Source organism: Triturus cristatus, chromosome 3_2, assembly GCF_964204655.1.
Source record: "Triturus cristatus chromosome 3_2, aTriCri1.1, whole genome shotgun sequence".
Classification (NCBI taxonomy): domain Eukaryota; kingdom Metazoa; phylum Chordata; class Amphibia; order Caudata; family Salamandridae; genus Triturus; species Triturus cristatus.
Window position 1 is genome coordinate 421,390,350 of NC_140584.1, and position 18,527 is coordinate 421,408,876.

General features: G+C 47.4%; 1 protein-coding gene across 2 annotated transcripts in view; it reads left to right on the forward strand.

Annotated features, from left to right (window-relative positions):
- Positions 1 to 18,527, forward strand: part of DLGAP3 (DLG associated protein 3) — a 1,216,386-nt gene that overhangs the window by 1,087,848 nt on the left and 110,011 nt on the right. The gene's annotated exons all lie outside the window — the stretch shown is intronic.

The following is an 18,527-nucleotide window of genomic DNA, read 5'->3' on the forward strand; positions in this document are numbered from 1 at the left end:
GTACCGCACCGCTCTCTTGGGGTCAGATGTTCACTGCGGCCTAGTGGTAGTTTGGGCGCCCGAGGCCTAGCGGCCGTCAGCCTGCGTACATACTCGCTAGCCAGAGGCGTGTCTTCAGAGGGAGTGTGTAAGGTGGAACACCCCCCCCACCCAATGTTACATTCAGTCAGGTAAGATGCACAGTGCACAACTGACTGGCTGGGCAGGTCAGCTCACCTGTTGCTTATTTCCCTGGCCACTGAGTAGGATGCTTTGACAGGGCTCTGTCTTAGGCCTTTTAACAACAATTGGAAACACATTCTGTCCAATGGCGGATCCTGTCTCTATGACCCATTGGGGTCAACGCTCAGTGCATTAACCATGATTCCGGAGGCTGGGCCTGCATATAGCTGCAAGGAAATGGGAGTCAGAAAGGCAGGCTCCTGGCAGCGTCCGATTTGAGAAGCTCAAGGCTGATATACATTGCATAGTCATTCCTGCAGCCCATGGAACCAGCACTCATTCAGGTGTCTGCCTCCCCGATGCCCCTGCGGCTTTCAAACTCTTTGAACCTGCCTGGGGTTGCTTGGGCACAGGGAGGGGCTATTGTTCTGCTCCCACAGATAAAGCGTGACCATTAAAGTAGAAAAAAAAAGGTGTGTGTGTGTTAGTGTGTGCACCTGAGCGTGTGTGCATGCGTGTGCACTTCAGAGTGTGTGTATGCATGTGAGTGTAGTGCACAAGCATGTCCACACGAGTGTGAGTGCACATGAGTGTGTGCGCATGTGAGAGGGTGCATGTGAACGAGTGTGTTCATAACTGTGTTTGCACTTGATTGTCTGTGAATGCGAGAATTTCACTTTGTGGTGATAGATGCGAATCTGGGTAGGTCTACTCTGCCTTTCTTCCTTCTAAGGTCAATAAAATGATTGGCATTGAGCGAGATAACTTAAAGTATGTTGCTCAGTGCCAAGATACCCCAAGTAGCGAACACGCTTGTTCATAAACACAAATGTTAAGTGTGCATGTGCGTGTGTGTATACATGAGTGCAGTGTCTGCTTGTATGTGCACAAGTATCTTTGAGTCTGAGGCAGGAAACAGCATTTCAAATTGAGTGCATTGGCAAAAGCATTAGTCAGTCAGCCACAAATAGCTAAAGAAATGCCTTCTGCATGGTGGGTTTTATGGGCATTGGTAGCGTACCTGTGCGCATATCAAATTTAGGAGGTGAGAAATTCACATAATTTGCTTTTGCATAACTGCGTGACATTTTGGATAAATTATGTAAAATGCAAATCCACCTTTTTGTGCTATATTTTAGTACAAAATGCGTCCCCTTGTCAAAATTGTACACAAGGACTCATCTTGCGCTCAAAAATAGTGCAAAAAACACAAAACACCAGTGTCATGAGCCTTGCTTATTGTATGGTCTAGCATTTGTTTATTTTTCAACTAGGCTTTGTAGCAGGTCATCACTTTAGGGGTGTTCAAAGTTGTTGTTGCCAGTGGATGATTCTAGCTATATATAAATGCTACCAAAATATTCCTTACATTTCCAAGTTCCAAACTAATTCCCTAACTTCGCCCAACCATCTCCTATTTCGTTGGGTACCCTGTATCGCTTGTTGAAAAATCATAGACCCACACCCCCCTAATACCAGAGGCGCAACTAGAGCCAAATTTCGGGGGGGGCTGATCAAAAATTTCGGGGGGGGGCTGAGCAAAAATTTCGGGGGGGGGCTGAACTTTAAGCAATAGGCAGAGTGGAGCTGCAGGGGCGCTTAGAAGGGGTGAAACAACAGCAAGGCCTCATTAACATGCAAATGGTCTTTTAAAGACCTGTGAAGTGCTCGGGTGCGGCTGCTTTTTTGCCCGGGAAGGTGTCTCATCCCGGGCTGCCACACACGACGGGGGGGGGCTGAAGCCCTTTGAGTCCAATGGGTGTTGCGCGCCTGCCTAATACCATGGATTAAGCTAGGCCCCTGTCCCTAGCCACTGCAGACTCGGGCTGTAGGCGGTTTGTTTCTTCTGCTTCTGTCTCTATCGTTTACTGGTATACTACCGGTGAGCGCGCGCCTCGCCGCTCCCTTGCGGTTAGACGCTGCCTGTAGCCCGCGCCCCTGAGAGCCGCTGCTGTCAGGCTCCGTTACAGCGCTTCACAAGACGTGGGGCTTTTCATCTCATGCTTTCTTCATCATTTACTCATACATGTGTCATCGTGCGCCTGGTTTACACCGAGCACCTGCCCAGTTATCCGTCTCCATCACTTTGATTTGCTCTCCGTGAACAGGCGCCCATTGATTCATTTACCTCAGCTCACCTCGCGTGCTCTCACTATCCCGTGATCTCTTTCTCTCTCTCTCCCCTCTCTTTTATTTCGCGGGTTTGTCGCTGTCTTTCTCTCCCACATGCTCTCTCCTCCTGTCTCCTTTCCCAGACACACACCAGCCTGCGTTTTCACTCTCTCCTGCTCATTCTCTTTCTCACCTCTCTCTCTTCTCTTTCCCTCCTCCCTCACTCTGGCTTCCACATTCTCTATCCTGCGCTCTCCAGTTCTCCCGCTCGGTTCTCTTTCCTTTACCTCTTCCAAGTTCCTCGTCGCCTTTGTTTTCGCTGTTCTCGCTGTCTCCTCCCATCACTCGTGCCCATCTCCTTTCGCTCTGTTTTTAAAACCTCCTTTCACAGTTCTGAATTTCACTTTTCGCTCTCTTCTCTTTTGTATTCCACAACTTAAGTTCTGAGAGCTTTATTTAGTCTAACCTTCATCTTTATCAGCAATATTTCCTTCTTTTTACCTGTGAATATGTTTTGCTGCGTCTGTCTGTCATCTTTATATTCCATCTTTCTCATTAGTTCGCTTGCCTTTTTTTACCTACTGTTAGAAATGGGTTCTCTGGTTGGCTAGGGCTTGCGCCTAAGCCAGGCAGAAACCACCACTCTAGTCAGGGCAAGGGAGTTACATGCTGAAGATAACCCCTGCTCACCCCCTTGATAGCTTGGCACAAGCAGTCAAGCTTATCCCAGAGGCAATATGTAAAGCGGTTGCGCAACACACACACACAGCACTAGGCACACCACAAAAGAAACTTCACACAAGGTTATATAGAAAATAGCCTTTGTATTATCCAAAACACATTAGAATCATAATCACACAATATACACTGTGCCAACTGGCACTAGGCACCATTTACAGGGGATTATATACATGACATGCCAATCGGGCCACTGCCAGAACCTTAGAAAGCACAAGTAGCAAATATAAAACCCAACCAGTAACTACTGGCAGAATACTGTACTCGGCATTATATCACATTATGCACAAATCACAATTAGGAGTGCACCTTTAGTAACACTCCCTAGGTGCATACATCACCTTCCTTTAGGGCCTTGCGCCCTCCTGGTACACACAGGTACCAAGCCTGACCCCAGACCCACTGGCATTTCACTGGGGCTCGAATGCCCTTTGTCCCGAATGTCAGGGCTTAATCTTAGGACCTTCCCACTGGCCCTCCGGCTGCCTTGGCAGCGAACACAAAGTGCTCAATGCACTGGGGGCAGGGGAGTGTATCTCACTCCTTCCTTTGCCACTCAGATAAACATACCCCCGTCGTTGCAGCTGCCCGCGCTCTCGCGGTGCAGCTGGAAAAACAAAAGCACTGGCACCAACAATGCCTTACAGGCCCTCTTCACCGGGGCTCACCTGGTGCCTCTCACAGCATCAAAAATGCTTACTGGCTGCCCCACTCACCAAAGCTCAGCTACTGGACTCCTCTGGTCTCCATAACACAGGGGAAAGGCACCGACAATGTGCCTCGGCCGCCCCTGCCCACAGGACCTCTTTGGATCTACTCTGTTCTGCAGGACAACACGCGGGACCCCACTGGCACACGGGGGCCACGCCTTTCTCTTCAGCCTCGATTCTGGCAACTTCCTTCCTGGAACTGGCCCCACCTCACACCAGACAGTTTGCCTGACTTCCGGGGGCGCCGCACCACGAGCGGCGCTTCGAGCCGGCACAGAAATGCGGGGTGGGCTCCTGCTCTCCCTAGAAGCATGGGGGAATCCCCACACCGGGATTCCCTCGGAATGCAGCGCTACCGCCGGGCAGACAACAGCAGGGTGGGCTCCCGCTTCTCCTGCAGGCAAAAGTGCAGGGTAGACTCCCGCCTTTGAATAAACACAAATGCGGTGTGGGTCTCCCGCTCAGCCACAATGCGGGGTAGGCTCCCACCTCAAAAGGAGCATAAATGCAGGGATAATCCCCACATCAGGATTCCCTCTAAATATGTCGCAGCTCAACGCTGCAAAGCCCCAGTACTCTCCCCGTCCTGGGAGAGAAGGATAAAGTGCCCACAAGGCGCTCCGCTCAGACAAAGGTTTCAGAGGCACAAGGCTGGGCCCAGGCAGGCCAGCTCACAGGGCCCTCCAGCAGGGAGGCAGTCCCTCGTGGCGGTTCCTCCTGGGGCCCAGCAGCAGCAAGTCTCCAAGTAGCACAAAGAAGCACACTTTCATGGGGTCACAGCCCCAGTATCTACACACCGTTTCTCTTTGTTCTGCCCTGGCACATGGCTTGGGGACCAGCCTCAACTGGTTCTGGGGGGTATTGGAGCACATTGTTTACAGGGCTCCTCTTCCCCTTTGTGAGGTTGGGCTCTGTCATCAGACACACCGCAAGGGGGCGGAGCCAGCATTCACCTAGGCAGGCACAGATCTATTCAGGGTCAGGGGACTACTCCTTCCACTACTCCAAATGAAGATCTCCTATTCAGCCTAGCACTGACTCACCCTGCCCTCCCTGAAGCCACACACACCTCCCCAGCCCCTGTCACTCCAGAGCCAGACATGCAATACACATCTGGCAGGCAGACACCTAGCACACAGAGATACCAACTTCTAAAAATGGCATTTCAAAAATAGTGTTAATAAATCTGCACACACCATTGCGTAGCATTTATTATTGCTATTCCAAACATACCAAACTTGACCACGCTGCTCCGCTCATATCAGGAATTACCACTGAAACACTTATCAGGGAATCCCCAATGCATTTCTATGGGATGGCAGCCTCACAGCAGTGAGAAACCAAAATGGCTGTTTGTCACTACCAGGACATGTCACACACTTAAGGTACATGTCCTACCTTTTAACTACAATGCACCCTGCCTATAGGGCTGGCTAGGGCCTACCTTAGGGGTGACTGACATGCAGTTAAAGGGGGGGTCATAGACGTGGCACACACTTTAGGTGCCATGTCACAGCGGCAGTAACACTGCGAGCACAGGCCCTGCAATGGCAGAGGCCTGAGACAGGTTTGAAAGGCTATTTGGTGGGTGACGCAATCGGCGCTGCAAGCCCACCAGTAGCATTTAATTTACTGGCCCTGGGTATCTGAGATACCACTTTACAAGGGGCTGACAGGTAAATTAAATTTACCATACAGGTGTTAGACCAATCTCACCATATTTACCACAGAGAGCACATGCACTTTTCACTGGACAGCAGTGCTAAAGTGCCCAGAGTCCTAGAACCACCAACGCCATGTAAAAAAAAGGCTAGGAGGAAGTCAAAAAGTTCAGGGATAACCCTGCAAAAAGGGCCAAGTCCAACACCTACGTTTCAGCATTCTTTCCTTTCTTTCCTCTCCTTTCATTTCTCTCCCTTCGCTCTTTTGCTCCCCTCTGCTCTTTCCTTTATTCTTGTTCTCTTTCCTGTCAGATTCCATTTCTATCTTTCCCCAGTTTGTTCTTTTTTCCAGTTCCATTTTAAAGCTATTTAACCTTTCTTCCCCCGCTCATCGTTTATTCGATCCTTGTGACTTTGTCGACTTAGTTCCCCTCTCCCTGCTTTCTGCCCAGGCCCCTCCCCCTCTCCTTGAGGTGAGCACGGCATCGCCCTCGCTCACAGCCTCAAATCCATCACCCTGCTTCCAGTATGCACACCCCAAGCACGTCCTTTGAAACACATTTCCATTCTGTCCATTCCTATGCATCATTCATTTATCACGCAGACACCTCTCTGATCCGTCCTCCATTTTGTCCCTCTCGCTGGCATTGGCTGTCAGGGAGAGGCTAAACGCGGAGAATAATGAAGTGAGCCAGCCACTGCGGCGTGGCTTCTGAGCATCCCAAATGATTGGATGCAGAGATCGGATCTGAAAACGGAGCACTTAATCTATTAGAAAAGTCCACTGTTGGTGCAGGAAATAAGTTTACAAAACATTGTGGTGACTCACCCCGATGCCCGCCACTATTTACGGCAGTAGGTTGCTGGGATGTGTTCACTGGCCATGGTGGGTTGTAAAATGAATGCAAAAGCAAAGATGGCAAATGTCAAAAACGCAATGGGCATCAATGGCACCCATGGTCAAATGACGCCCCCATGCTATGCCCATTTGAGGCCTTCAATATTTGAAACTTAAGGCATACAGGGCCACATGTATTAAGCATTTTTACAGTCAGAAACGGCCGATCGGTTGCTTTTGCGGTATGCTTTTACATATGTATAAGACACACATTTGATGGACGGAATGCAGAACACATCAAAACATTTACCCCCAGTCAAGAGATCTGGGTTAATTCATCATTCTTCTGCTCATCATGCCATCCCAGTTTAGACCTGGCCTTATGCAAATCCAGCTTGACCCTGGGCCTCATGGGAACAGTCCAGCCTGAACTGCCTAGCCAGGGCCTCCCTGGACCGGAAACAAGCATCCGAGGACCAGTTTCGGGGTTCCACCCCTCATCAGCCAGGATAACTTGAATCCAGTGGCACAGTGATCCCAGGACCCACATCTGTGCATTCCGACCGCACCTAGTTGCACTTAGGGTGAGGATGGAATGTATAACACATCAAAACATTCACCCCCAGTCAAGAGATCTGGGTTAAATCCATCATACTTTTGCTCACCATGCCAACCCAGTTTAGACCTGGCCATATGCAAATCAGTCTTGACCCTGTGCCTCATAGGAACAGTCCAGCCGGAACTGCCAAGCCAGGTCCTCCCTGGACCGGAGACAACCATCCTAAGACCGGTGTCGGGGTTTCACCTCTCTTCAGCCAGGATAGCTTTAATCCAGTGGCACAGTGAGCCCGGGACCCACATGTGGGCCCACTCGTGGCACTTAGGGCGAGGAAGCAAAAGACACACAATTGATGGACGGAATGCAGAACAAATCAAAACATTCATCCCCAGTCGTCAAGAGATCTAGGTTAATTTCATTATTCTTTTGCTCACCATGCCACCCCAGTTTAATTTTAGAATGTCGCAGGGTCAAGACTGATTTGCATATGGCTGGGTTCACACTGGAATGGCATGGGGAGCAAAAACGATGGATTTAGGCCCAGATCTCTGTACTGGGGTGAATGTATGACATTGTTCTGCATTTAGTCCATCAATTGTTATTTTTGTATTTGTCACCCCGAGTGGGACAGGTATGCCCAGAAGTGGGTCCCGTGCTCTCCATGCCACTGGAGTCCAGCTATATTGGCTGATGAGGAGTGAAACCCTGAAACTGGCCCTAGGATGTTTGTTTCCATTCCATGGAGGACCTGGCCTGGCAGTTCGGACTGGACTGTTGCCATTGGGCGCAGGGTCAAGACTGATTTGCATATGGCTGGGTTCACACTAGAATGGCATGGGGAGCAAAAAAAACGATGGATTTAGGCCCAGATCTCTATACTGGGGTGAATGTATGACATTGTTCTGCATTATGTCCATCAATTGTTCTTTTTGCATTTACATATGTATGAAACACAAATTGTGATTTTGGTATGGAAAGGGTGTGCTTAGGGCGTCCCTTCCAAATACCAAATCTGAATGGAATGTATGAATGGTCGCAAAACATTCATATTTTACCGACTCCTTGAAGGAGGTGGTAATCCATTCGGAGGCCCCAGGGGGCCCCTTCCCTTTGCAAATGGAAAACAAATATTTTTTAAGAGCAGGCAGTGGTCCCATGGATCACTGCCTGGTCCCATGGATCACTGCCTACTCTTAAAAAAATAGAACTGTAAAGTTACTTATTTTCTTTTTAAATGCATCCCGCTTTGCTTTATAGAAAACAAAACGCATTAAAAAAAGTCAAAAGACTGCTTCATTTAATAGCAGTCACAGACATTATGGTCTGCTGACCTCAGCAGGCCACCTGCCCTGTGGTGCCGTTGATTCCAAATGAGTCTCAAATTGCGACGTGCCTCATTAATATGCGAGAGGTAGGTCTATTTGCGACCCATTAGGAATCTCTAATGAAACTCAGAAGAGTTACATACATTAGAAATAGCGATTACCTAATTACAATTTGCAGAAAATCGCAATTAGGTAATTGTTATTTCCAAAAATGATACATGTGGCCCCAAATGCCACAGGGCCCGAGACACAAACTGGCCTCCCTAAAAAGTAATATTTGCAATTCTGAAATTGGAATAAAAGGGGGTTGATTTATAGACTGGTTTACAGGGACTCCTGCCTGCACCAGCAGCTGCAGTGTTCACGTCTGGAAATGTTCTGCTGGGGACCCTGCTCAGACAGCCATATTTGTTGTTCCTTCTGTGGCATTGGCAACGCATGTTCTCCTATTCAACTCTTTACCCAGACGATTTTGCAAAGTCAGTGCTTGCCAATCCAGCAGTAGTACCACTGTTGCGACTGTAATTGTTTTTAGCCCCAAAAAACGATGCTGTGTGGTAGGAGAAGCAGAAAAGGAAAATTGTCAGCTGACCTGGGTGGGAGGAGCATAGAGATTCAAAGGAAAAGAACTAGTTGTGCAAAAAAGGAACAACGAGTCAGACACAGAGCCATGAGAAGTAAAATGGAGGACAACATGGATGGCATCATGGGTGGAGAGTAGAAAGGGTCTAAAGTAGTTGTATGAAAGAACTCCATATTTGCAAAATTAGAAAAATAATAAAAATGCAATTTGTCAATTTCAAATGTATTGTTTCAAGGGTATTGAAATCCGAACTAACACATTCAGAATTGATCTGTAATTTCATCATGACGTTTACACGCAGTCAGAGTACATGGATGAGTAGGTGGCGAGTGGGAAGTGAACCTACGGACAAAGAGTACAACTTTGATAAGGTCAGAGGACCAGAAATGGGGTTGTTGGAAAGCAAAAATGAATCCCACCTGGGATGGGGCAAGAATTCAAGTACACCTAAGATGGGGGCGGGTGGGGTCTCACGGCCGAGGGTAGCAGAAGGACCTAAGATGACACTTGGGGAAATCAAGTCATTTGAAGATGAGGTGTGGGACTGCTAGTCACACCCACGCAAGGACAGAGGAACATGCACACGAGTAGGTGATGTACAGCAGGCACAAGAGGAGAGGACAGGTAATCACCAGTAAAAGGGATGCAAAAAACGATGCACATTCAACAAATGGACCATAAATTACATATGACAGGACAGTAAGCAAACAGGCTATAGACAAGTACCCACACTGGAAGTTTAAGGGCAGAAAATCCAGCACACCTGAATGAGAGAGTGTCCTATACGCAGAAAGAGTGAATGGCAGAGGAAGTTGCGCACAGCGGGGCGCGGGGAAGGGAGTATACATTGACATTGAGCAGTGCACGATCTGTGGGAATGGTAGAGTGGAGATGAGGTGCTTGCACCCCAGAGACAAGCATTTGTTTCGGCATTAAGAATCCTTATTAGCAGGCTCTAGGCCGAAGATCTGCGCAAAGAATCTGTAATTAATGACCCCACTTTCATCTATCCATTCAATATGCCCCAATGCCTCATTAATGCAAGGCAAAAGAACATGTGTGTCCCTGTTATGCTGCTTCAAAGCAATGCTGTAGGAAGGCACGGGGTCCTTTTCACAATCCAAGGCAGAGAGGCAGCAGGGGGGGCGATAGGCAAGAGGAGGAGGGCCCTGTTGGCGGAGCCCCCACTTACCTGCAATGTTTTCACATCAGACAAACCCTGGGAACAGTGCTCAGAACTTCTGCCTCCGAGTGCCTGCTGTTCCACAGCCTCCACGAGTAGCAGCCTAGTCAGGTGGCCCTCCCTCCACAAGGGCCTTGTCTGGGTGTGATGGCTGCTGAAGCTTTTTCATCATTCTGCCTGTTTGTCATCTCAATGCTAGTTTCCCCATTTCACTGCCAGTATGTGCTTACCACTGTAACTGTTTGCACGTCACAATATAATCGGCCTTTTATTTGGGAATGTTTTGTGTGCAGAACGGCCTGTTTTTCATCATTCTTAAGTAATTAGACCACTATGGCAGACAGTGACAAGGCTTGCATCAGTGAGATTCTACTGCTGGTTCTCCTTCCTTGTTTCAGCTGTCTTGAAGTCTTGTTTGTTGCTTTCTTATGAAACATATCACAGTTTGCTTTCAATAATGGCTGCAAATGTACACAAAATGGGTTTGCCACACAATAACCAGCTCCCAAAATTAGATGTGACGTTACCAGTGTAGAGAGTGATAATACATTTTACTCAATGCCTGACAGCAGTTCAAACTCGTCCCCCTGCAGAAGTATGTTTATCCACACTGCTTGCTTTTACTTTCACGACGGGTAATACCATTGTGTGATTTCCAGTATCAAGTAAGCTTAACCCACAACCCTAAGTCCTTGCAGAAGGGTGTCGGGTGTGCGTATCTGAGCACACGCCTCTTCTTTCCTCTTGGATATTGATTCAATTACCTACAGTCTTACTGTGAGATGAGGTGCTTATCCTGTAACATCAACAAGGCTGTGGCATCCAGTCCAGTGTTCCAGATCAGCAGCTTCATTGGAATGTTGAGCGTGTGTCAGCCAATCAGGCTGCTCTGAGTGCAGTCGTCATCTATCGATACAGTCTCCAGAGCTTCTTCACAAGAAAGCCTATTGGTTGAAGTGTACAGGGTGCACATGTTTGCATATTCATGTGGCAATAGCATTGTTGACCGTGGATCTAGTCAACAGGGCTAGTTATTCTCCCTTACTCTGCATATTTGTTGGCCAGTAACTAGCATTATTGACCATCTGTGTGCCACTATTACTAAAGGATACCATTTGGATGCCTGGATTTAATCCTAACCACAATGCAACAGTATCAATCAGGGTTTTTAAAGCGTGCTACTCACCCGTGAGGGTCTCAAGGCGCTAGGGGGGAGGGGGCGCAGCTAAGTTTCAGCTGAAAAGCCAGGTCTTGAGTCTCTTCCTAAAAGTGTCCAGAATAGGGGAGCATCTCATGTTGAATGGGAGCTCTTTCCAGGCTTTGGCCGCGATGTAGGAGAAGGCTCTTCCACCCGCTCTGGTTCTGTGGATGCGTGAGGTTCCTGCTAGGGCGAGGTCAGCTGAGCGGAGGTTCCTTTTGGGTACGTGGAAGGAGACTCTTTCGTTGAAGTTTTTGGGTCTGTATCAGTATCCATATTAATATTAATATCCCAACTAAAGATGTGATTTCAGGAGTTGATCAGGAGAATAACATTTATTGTGCAAAAAAGAAAAGTTTGAACTTCACCTAAAGCATCATCTATTTTACCTAAAATATCATTCTGAAAAGTGCTCTTTTTTGCTCCTCCCAGCATCGGACCCTCAACTGACTGACTCACTGAAAATAAATCCATCTGTTTTTTTTTCCGAAAGACGTCCTGGGCCATGACAACATTTGTCATATGACAATTCTTTGTTGTGGGACCCAGATGAATATTTAAATTATTTTCAAGATGAAAGAGAGTTTTTAAAAAAGGTGGATAAGGAAATTAAATAGCTATACATGTTATTGCACATGTTTATCATTAATCGCAGCTGTGCCACTTTTGTGCAAGATTGAAGGCTAGGATGAGCATATTCTAACACATTTGATGTGCTGCACTCATTGGCAATACTGAAGATTAGTCATACAATTGCACAGTTATTAATGCCTAGAATTATTAGAGGTACAGATGGACACATGTTCTGTGAGAGGTGGATTGAAATACCTCCCAGATGAACTGGGTGGCGCTTTAACTGGCCTACCAAATCTACCCCTCTGTGCGTGGGCAGAGCAAATCAGGTTAGCGCAGACCCGTTATTTCCATAATCAGTTTAACTTGGGTGCACACAATGTTGTAGGTACCCGTTAAGATTGGCTGAGATCTAGCTACATTATGTTTTCAAGAAGAGAATATTTAAATATTAAGAAAAGGTACTAAATCTTATTTCTCTCTCCCATTTGTGTGTGGGTAGACAAACCATGCTCTGTCTGACATTCTACCCAAAAATACAGCTTCATTATCTATGTCCCTAATGCATCCCAGAAGTTTTAACATCCTATTTGGATTAGAGCAATCTTAGCAAGCAGTTGCATCGAAGGCATCTAACTGTTGTAAGCCAGTCCCAGGATCTGATAATGACCATTAGAAGTCAAATAAATGGGCCGCGTAGGGCGTGCTTATTCGTTAACAGAAGTCTAATTTCGACTCAACAGAAAGCTAAGAGCAGCATAGCCCTGGGACAAATAATAACACACACTGCTGGTCTCCTGAAAGGTTCAAATGTTTAGCATCTCAATGAATGATGATTTTTTTGATTTTTGAATAGTGATGTATATGCTGTCTAGGAACATCAGAGTCAAACAGGAAGTAGAAATTGAGAAGGGCCAAATTTGACTGTTGTACTATCGCATTACAACCGCACGTTGCCTATGCTATGGGCCAGGTCTCTGAAGACTGGTGTTACTGTTGCGAAGGGATTGTCCTTCAATTAACTTGTAGCAAATAAACTAATTTACAATGTTGCTTGCAGTCTGATGAGCAGTCCATACCATTAGGATGGCGTGTTCTGCTACAAAGTCCAGTAAAGGCGGGAGCAATTCTCTTGCAAAACAAGGAACTGTGACATGTTTACATTGCATTTGCATGACAGGAAGCAATACACCAAATGTATGCATGTACCCTGTGTGCTGTGTGTATGTCCCCTCCACGCTCAATTGTTTCTGTATGATGAGCAAGTCCCTGTTTGGGCTTGGTCATAACTTCATGTCATCGGCATTGTCAACGTATCCCCTTGTGCTCTTGTTAGGTATGGCTCTCCTGCATGCAGAGGGCATGAGTGAAATCCTTGTGAGATGTAAAAAGGAAGGGTGACAGTGGATAAGAAAAGCCATAAGAACACAACGAAGTACAGACTGATGAGGGAAGTAGCAAACAGCCTCTTATATTAGGCCTTTTCCTAAGCTGTATATTGGTCATGGGTGTACAGACTCAGGCTGGGGTATCCCCTCCATTGAAGGGCTGTGTGAGCAAGGCCTCTTGCAGGTCACAAGGATAGTAGCAAAAATGTACATACATTAGAAATAGAATTTTCTTGCATAGACTTTGGTTATCTGGAAAATTGGGCGTGGGTCCTGCCTTGTAAGACCTAGGCTAAACGGGCCTCGTCTTAGAGAATTTAGATTAAAAAGGGGAAACACTGCAGGTGTGTGCCAAGAAAGGCTATTGGCTCATGTGATCATGAAGTTTGACACACTGCGCCAACTTCTGCTCATACATCACCACCCTTTCCCCTACACAGAGAGCATGACATTACCCGGTTACCTAATGGTCTAACAGACAATTGAGCCCAAGGAGAGTACGCTCTGTGGTGGTTGAGTGCTGTTCCTGTCAAAATGTTGACCCAGATCCTTCTGTTCACTCATCATCTGTATGGTTCTTCAAGCGATGCTTGGCAAAGTAGACAACTGACTGTTCCTTCAACTTCTGGGGTTCACTTCCCCTGTCTTCTACCACCTCAGGCAACAGCTTGGTGTTGAAAACACTAGTTAGAAAAGAAAAAAAAACACACTTATTTCTCTTAACATGAAATAGAAACACATGGCCTACATCTTTTTTGAGGCCGTCGATATCGCCTTGTGAGTCGGAAACCTTTAGACCTGACTCTGCTCCACCCAAACAACCCAATGCTAACAGTAAACAAAAACAATCAAAACAGCTGTGGACACAGATCCAGAGGAGCCCCAAGTGCCTCCGCTATTCTCCGCCTTGCAGCGAACACCTCAAGCACAAGGGGCGGGATCTTCGATGGATGGTAAAGAGGACGTTCTCCCACAAGGGCTGCCGTCATTGGTGCCGATGGAGGGGCCAGCCTAGGACATGTCTCCCACAACTCAAAGAGGAACCAAAGAGTGGCCTCTACTTTTGCACATGCCGACACTGAGTGTGAGCTGCAAGGCATCGGAGCAGACCCAGGTAAGCGCAACGGACTTAATAATAATGATGTTGCTTTGTTCTTAACACTACACCTGCCATTTTACACCTCATGGGGATTGTTTGAGATTAGGATGGGTTTGCAACTCTGCATAGTCCTGCCTGGAATTTAGCTTGTATGTACAGTAATTCATCCATTGCAATGTGTGGATTACATGCATGTCACCTGTCTGGAATATGTGATGCGTATAAGCTTCCATCGCTCAGTAATGTTCAGTGTGCAAGACGCTAGCATGGTCTCTTCGTTGTGCTCATGAGGCTTCCTCCCAGCTACCGCAAGGACATCCAACCATGCCATGCCAGCCACTCCATCAGACACCATGACTACAGGCAGCCCTCCTCTTTACCTTCTGTTGAAGGGTCTGCTACCTCCAGGCTTGATGTCCATAGCCAAGGCCCCTCTGGAATCTGTGAACACAGCAGAGGCGAAAGGCAGAGCAGTCCAGGCAACCCTCACGGCGATACAGTGCTTGAAATGGATCCCGTAAGGAGCGCGGGTACTTTCTGTCTCACAGTACCTGCTTCCCTCAGAGAAGTGCCGGTACTGTCCCACCATAGCAGGCCTACTGCTACGGAGTGCTGGTGTGCAGCCCTGAGAACGCGAGGAGTACTGGTACTCAGAGGCTGACAGTACCTGCCCATTTAAAGCACTGAGGGCGTGGCAGTCCATGGCAGCGTCCGCTTGGCCTGCTGCAATGCTAAGAGTGACCGACGGAGCACGTGACATTTCGGAACCCCATAGCAAAAGTTGCAGAATGTCACAGAATATCACAAACAGGCGACGGCAACCACACGTTGATGCCCGCTTAGAATAAAATGGGGGAAGGGAATTCTCAATTCATGTGTGATATACTGTGATATCACATTGCACATGCTGTCAGCAGAAAGGTTCAAATGTCACGAGCTGCGTCGTGTACCTGCGCTGCGCACGTGGTGCCTGCATATTGTGTGCTTGTATTTATGCAAAAGAGCCGAAGTCAAATTGAACTCTAAGTAGACACAATCATATACCTAGTTGATACTTTCAGTCTCAATATGAATCAATGGGAACAACACAGTGTCAGAAAGGGCCGTCTTTTGGTTCACCCTTACCTCAACAGCAAACCCTCAGGGTCTAGTGTAAGAGTCTGAGGTAACGAGGCGCAGAGGCTGGATTGGTAGCAGAGGAGTTGGGCCGCTATAGGTCATAGGCTTAACGTACCGTAGAAAATCATCAAGACTTTGTGACTGAAGATGTTCCGCACGAATGAGTTTTAAACTACGGTTTTTCTCTTCTGCAGCTTCATCACTGCCAGTCCAAAGGTCCCCTGCAAGGTCTGCGCTGTCCCCTCCTCAGAGAAGTGGAACTTTGGTCACCTACAGTACGACGTCTGTTGAGGGCGACACAGAGGACCAGGAAGTGGATGGACGCCGCTGTCAGGGCATGATCATCAACCCTTACTTGGAACCGTGGTCAGGCACTAAAGAGGAGGCTAGGATGTCAATCACAGTAGGGAGGCAGGTCAAGCAGTCCTTTAGGCGAGTATCCCCAGGCCCTATGGCCTCGTCCTCAGAAGATCCCCTGTGCTACCTATCTGCACACGGCGGGTGGGGCGAAGAGAGCGATTCAGACATCCTCCCTTCAGACAGAGTGGCTGAGTCGGTAGACTCCTCCCAGTCTGGAAGAGATTGCCACAGCCAGCAAACAGATATAGGGTCTTTAGCGGGTGGTATGGTGTGGCCTCTTATGCAGGACCATCGGAAGGACGATGATGGGGAAGATGACCAGCAGCTGGAGAAGCAGTATGCGTCTTCGCAGCGTAGTGACTGCAGTGTGAACGAGTCCCTTGTGTCTTCTGAATACCCAGATGGAGATCAAGGCTCGGGCACAGCGCTGCACCGCAGGCTTGGTCGCCCTAGGGCAAAGGAGGACAGAAGAGCACGCTGGAGGGCTAGTCTCCACCGCCTTCTGCAGCTGGAGAAGTTGAGGGATCAGTTATACCGGCAGGAGCTGGCAATGAAGGAAGAGGAGATGACCCGCCAGCGAGAGGAAAGGGCTAGGGACCGTGAACTTCATTGTCAACTGCTAGGCGTCCTCGGCGACATCAGGGACGAACTGAGACGGAGGAGGCAGGAGAGGATAACTGCTCAGGAGAGCCACACCCCAGAAACTAGAGGGCCGCCCGGGGGAGCTGGCCCTTCTAGGCGAGCACGTGGTGGTCTGACCCGTCCGCGGGGGACACGTGTCTCTTCTATCTCAGCGACCCTCCCCTCCTCTTTTGCTCAGTTCTTTCTGCAGGATCCCAGGACAGGCTCCTCTATGCCAAGTACCATGGCCAGGGCCAGCACTGATACACCTACCTGGGCTGGGAGCCGTCTTACAGGCCCACTGCGCCGGAGAGGTCACCCCCGCGGGCGACCGCGGGTGCACCCAAAGCCAGTCATGGGAGATGCCCACGGGTAAATCTGAACCGGGTCTTTTTCATGAGTTTTAGAAAATAAAATTGCTTTGGAGAGACATCTTCGCCTTTGTGTGATTTTTATCTATTTATTCTGAGGTTCTGAAAATTGAGGATAATTGATCATTTTATGGTTTTTCCCATGACACATACACTACCTGTTGTATACGGAAAAAAAGAATGTAAACCAAGTCTGATACATCAACCTGCAGTGGTATGACTGCATGCACTGCAAATATATTCACAACACACAAGGGAAAGCACAACCGTGCAGATGAACTGTCAATGTGACTTCTCGTTGCTCACTTTTAGGCTAACTACAACGCACATATCAGCTACGTCCTATTTCAATTGTGATCCCTTTAGCATAGCTGTACATAAAAAAGAGATGAAGGTAGCTGTTTCTTAAGAGAACGTTTTAGAGTAGAGGTTGGTCTCTCACCAATTTCACCTTCACAAGAGAAGATGCAGAAGCTTAGATGTGTGAATACTTTCTTAACTTCTCTCACTTTCAACGGTGCATAGATATGTAGGTTGTGCATTTAGGAAATTAGAAAAAAAACAAAAAAGGAAATAAAAACGGAAAGCAATAGAGAAAAATTAAAAGAGGCACAGGAGAAAAATCATTGAGGAGAATAAATAAAAAAGTAAAGATTTAAATCAAGTTTGCAAAAAAGAGGAAGAGAGAAATTGAGAAAACGAAGAAGAAAGGGGAGAGTATGGAAAGGTTAGAGAAAAGGCAAGACACAGAGGTAAAGAAAGGCAAAAATAGAGAGTCTGGTGCCAGGACCAAGGACCTGTGGGTAGGCAGTGGAAATAGCACAAAGAAGAGGAAGTAGAGGAGAGAGGGGAGCAAGAAGCGAATGAAAGAGGTGGGGCAGAGTTGTATGGAGGTTATGGGGGTGAGTAGACAGTATGGAGCAGTAAGGATGAAAGGAAACTATGGGGCAGTCAAAATATGGCGAAGCTCAGTTTAGGACTGGAGGAAAGGGAAGAGGGCGTGCAAATTAACATACAGAGGTAGAAATAGCTGGAAGAGAACGTATGGAGAGGTCGAATACAGAGTAGGAGTAGAAAGATCAGAGGTACAATAGGGAATGTGAAAGAAAAGCAGAAAAGGAGTATAGATAAAGATGAAAGAGAGATAGGAGTGCAGAGGCAGGAGTTAGAGTAGGGAGAAACAGGACAGATGAAGTGGGAACGTTGAAAGAGAAGGTGAGTAGAGATGCATGAGATTATAGAGGGCAAGAGTAGGGCAAGTAGAGACTGGGAGGTAGTCTGTAAGGGAGAGAGCATTGGGAAATCTTGAGAGTATTAAGTACAAAAGATCGGGGAGAATACAGAGAATAACTGCTTCAAAAAATGTTTAAAAAGCCAATTGGTACATTTCTTGTGTATCCCTCCGGGAATGCTTAAGTAGCAGTGAAAGGGCAGATCTGTCTCCACGATTTCCTTGGGGAAGTGGAGTGGTCATGTTCTGAGGTTGCCGATACCATCTAGTACCCTGTTATGGTTAGGGGTTCGGATGGGGCATTGTGAGCTAGCTAGGAACTAAGCCAACATACTCTGATGGTATGGATGGACTCAGTCCCCACATTCTTACATTTATGTTGTCTGGATACACAGTCCTACTCAATCCGTAGGAACCGTATGACAGCAGACCATAGGAAAGAGAGAATGAGCATGTCATTTTTTTTCAGTGGTACCACCGTTCAAGGAAGCGTTCATCTTTGACTCTCTCCCTCTATAAAGCCTACTGGTAAGGATTCATTTCCTGATGAACTTCACATCTAGCAGCAGAGAATACATGGGTAAAATATGCCAACATACTACAACGTCTATAAAATGTCAGTTTCTCATCTACTTTCCACCCCAAAGAAATACTTCACTATTGAGGAAAAAACAATGCTTCCATCCCAGAGGTCAT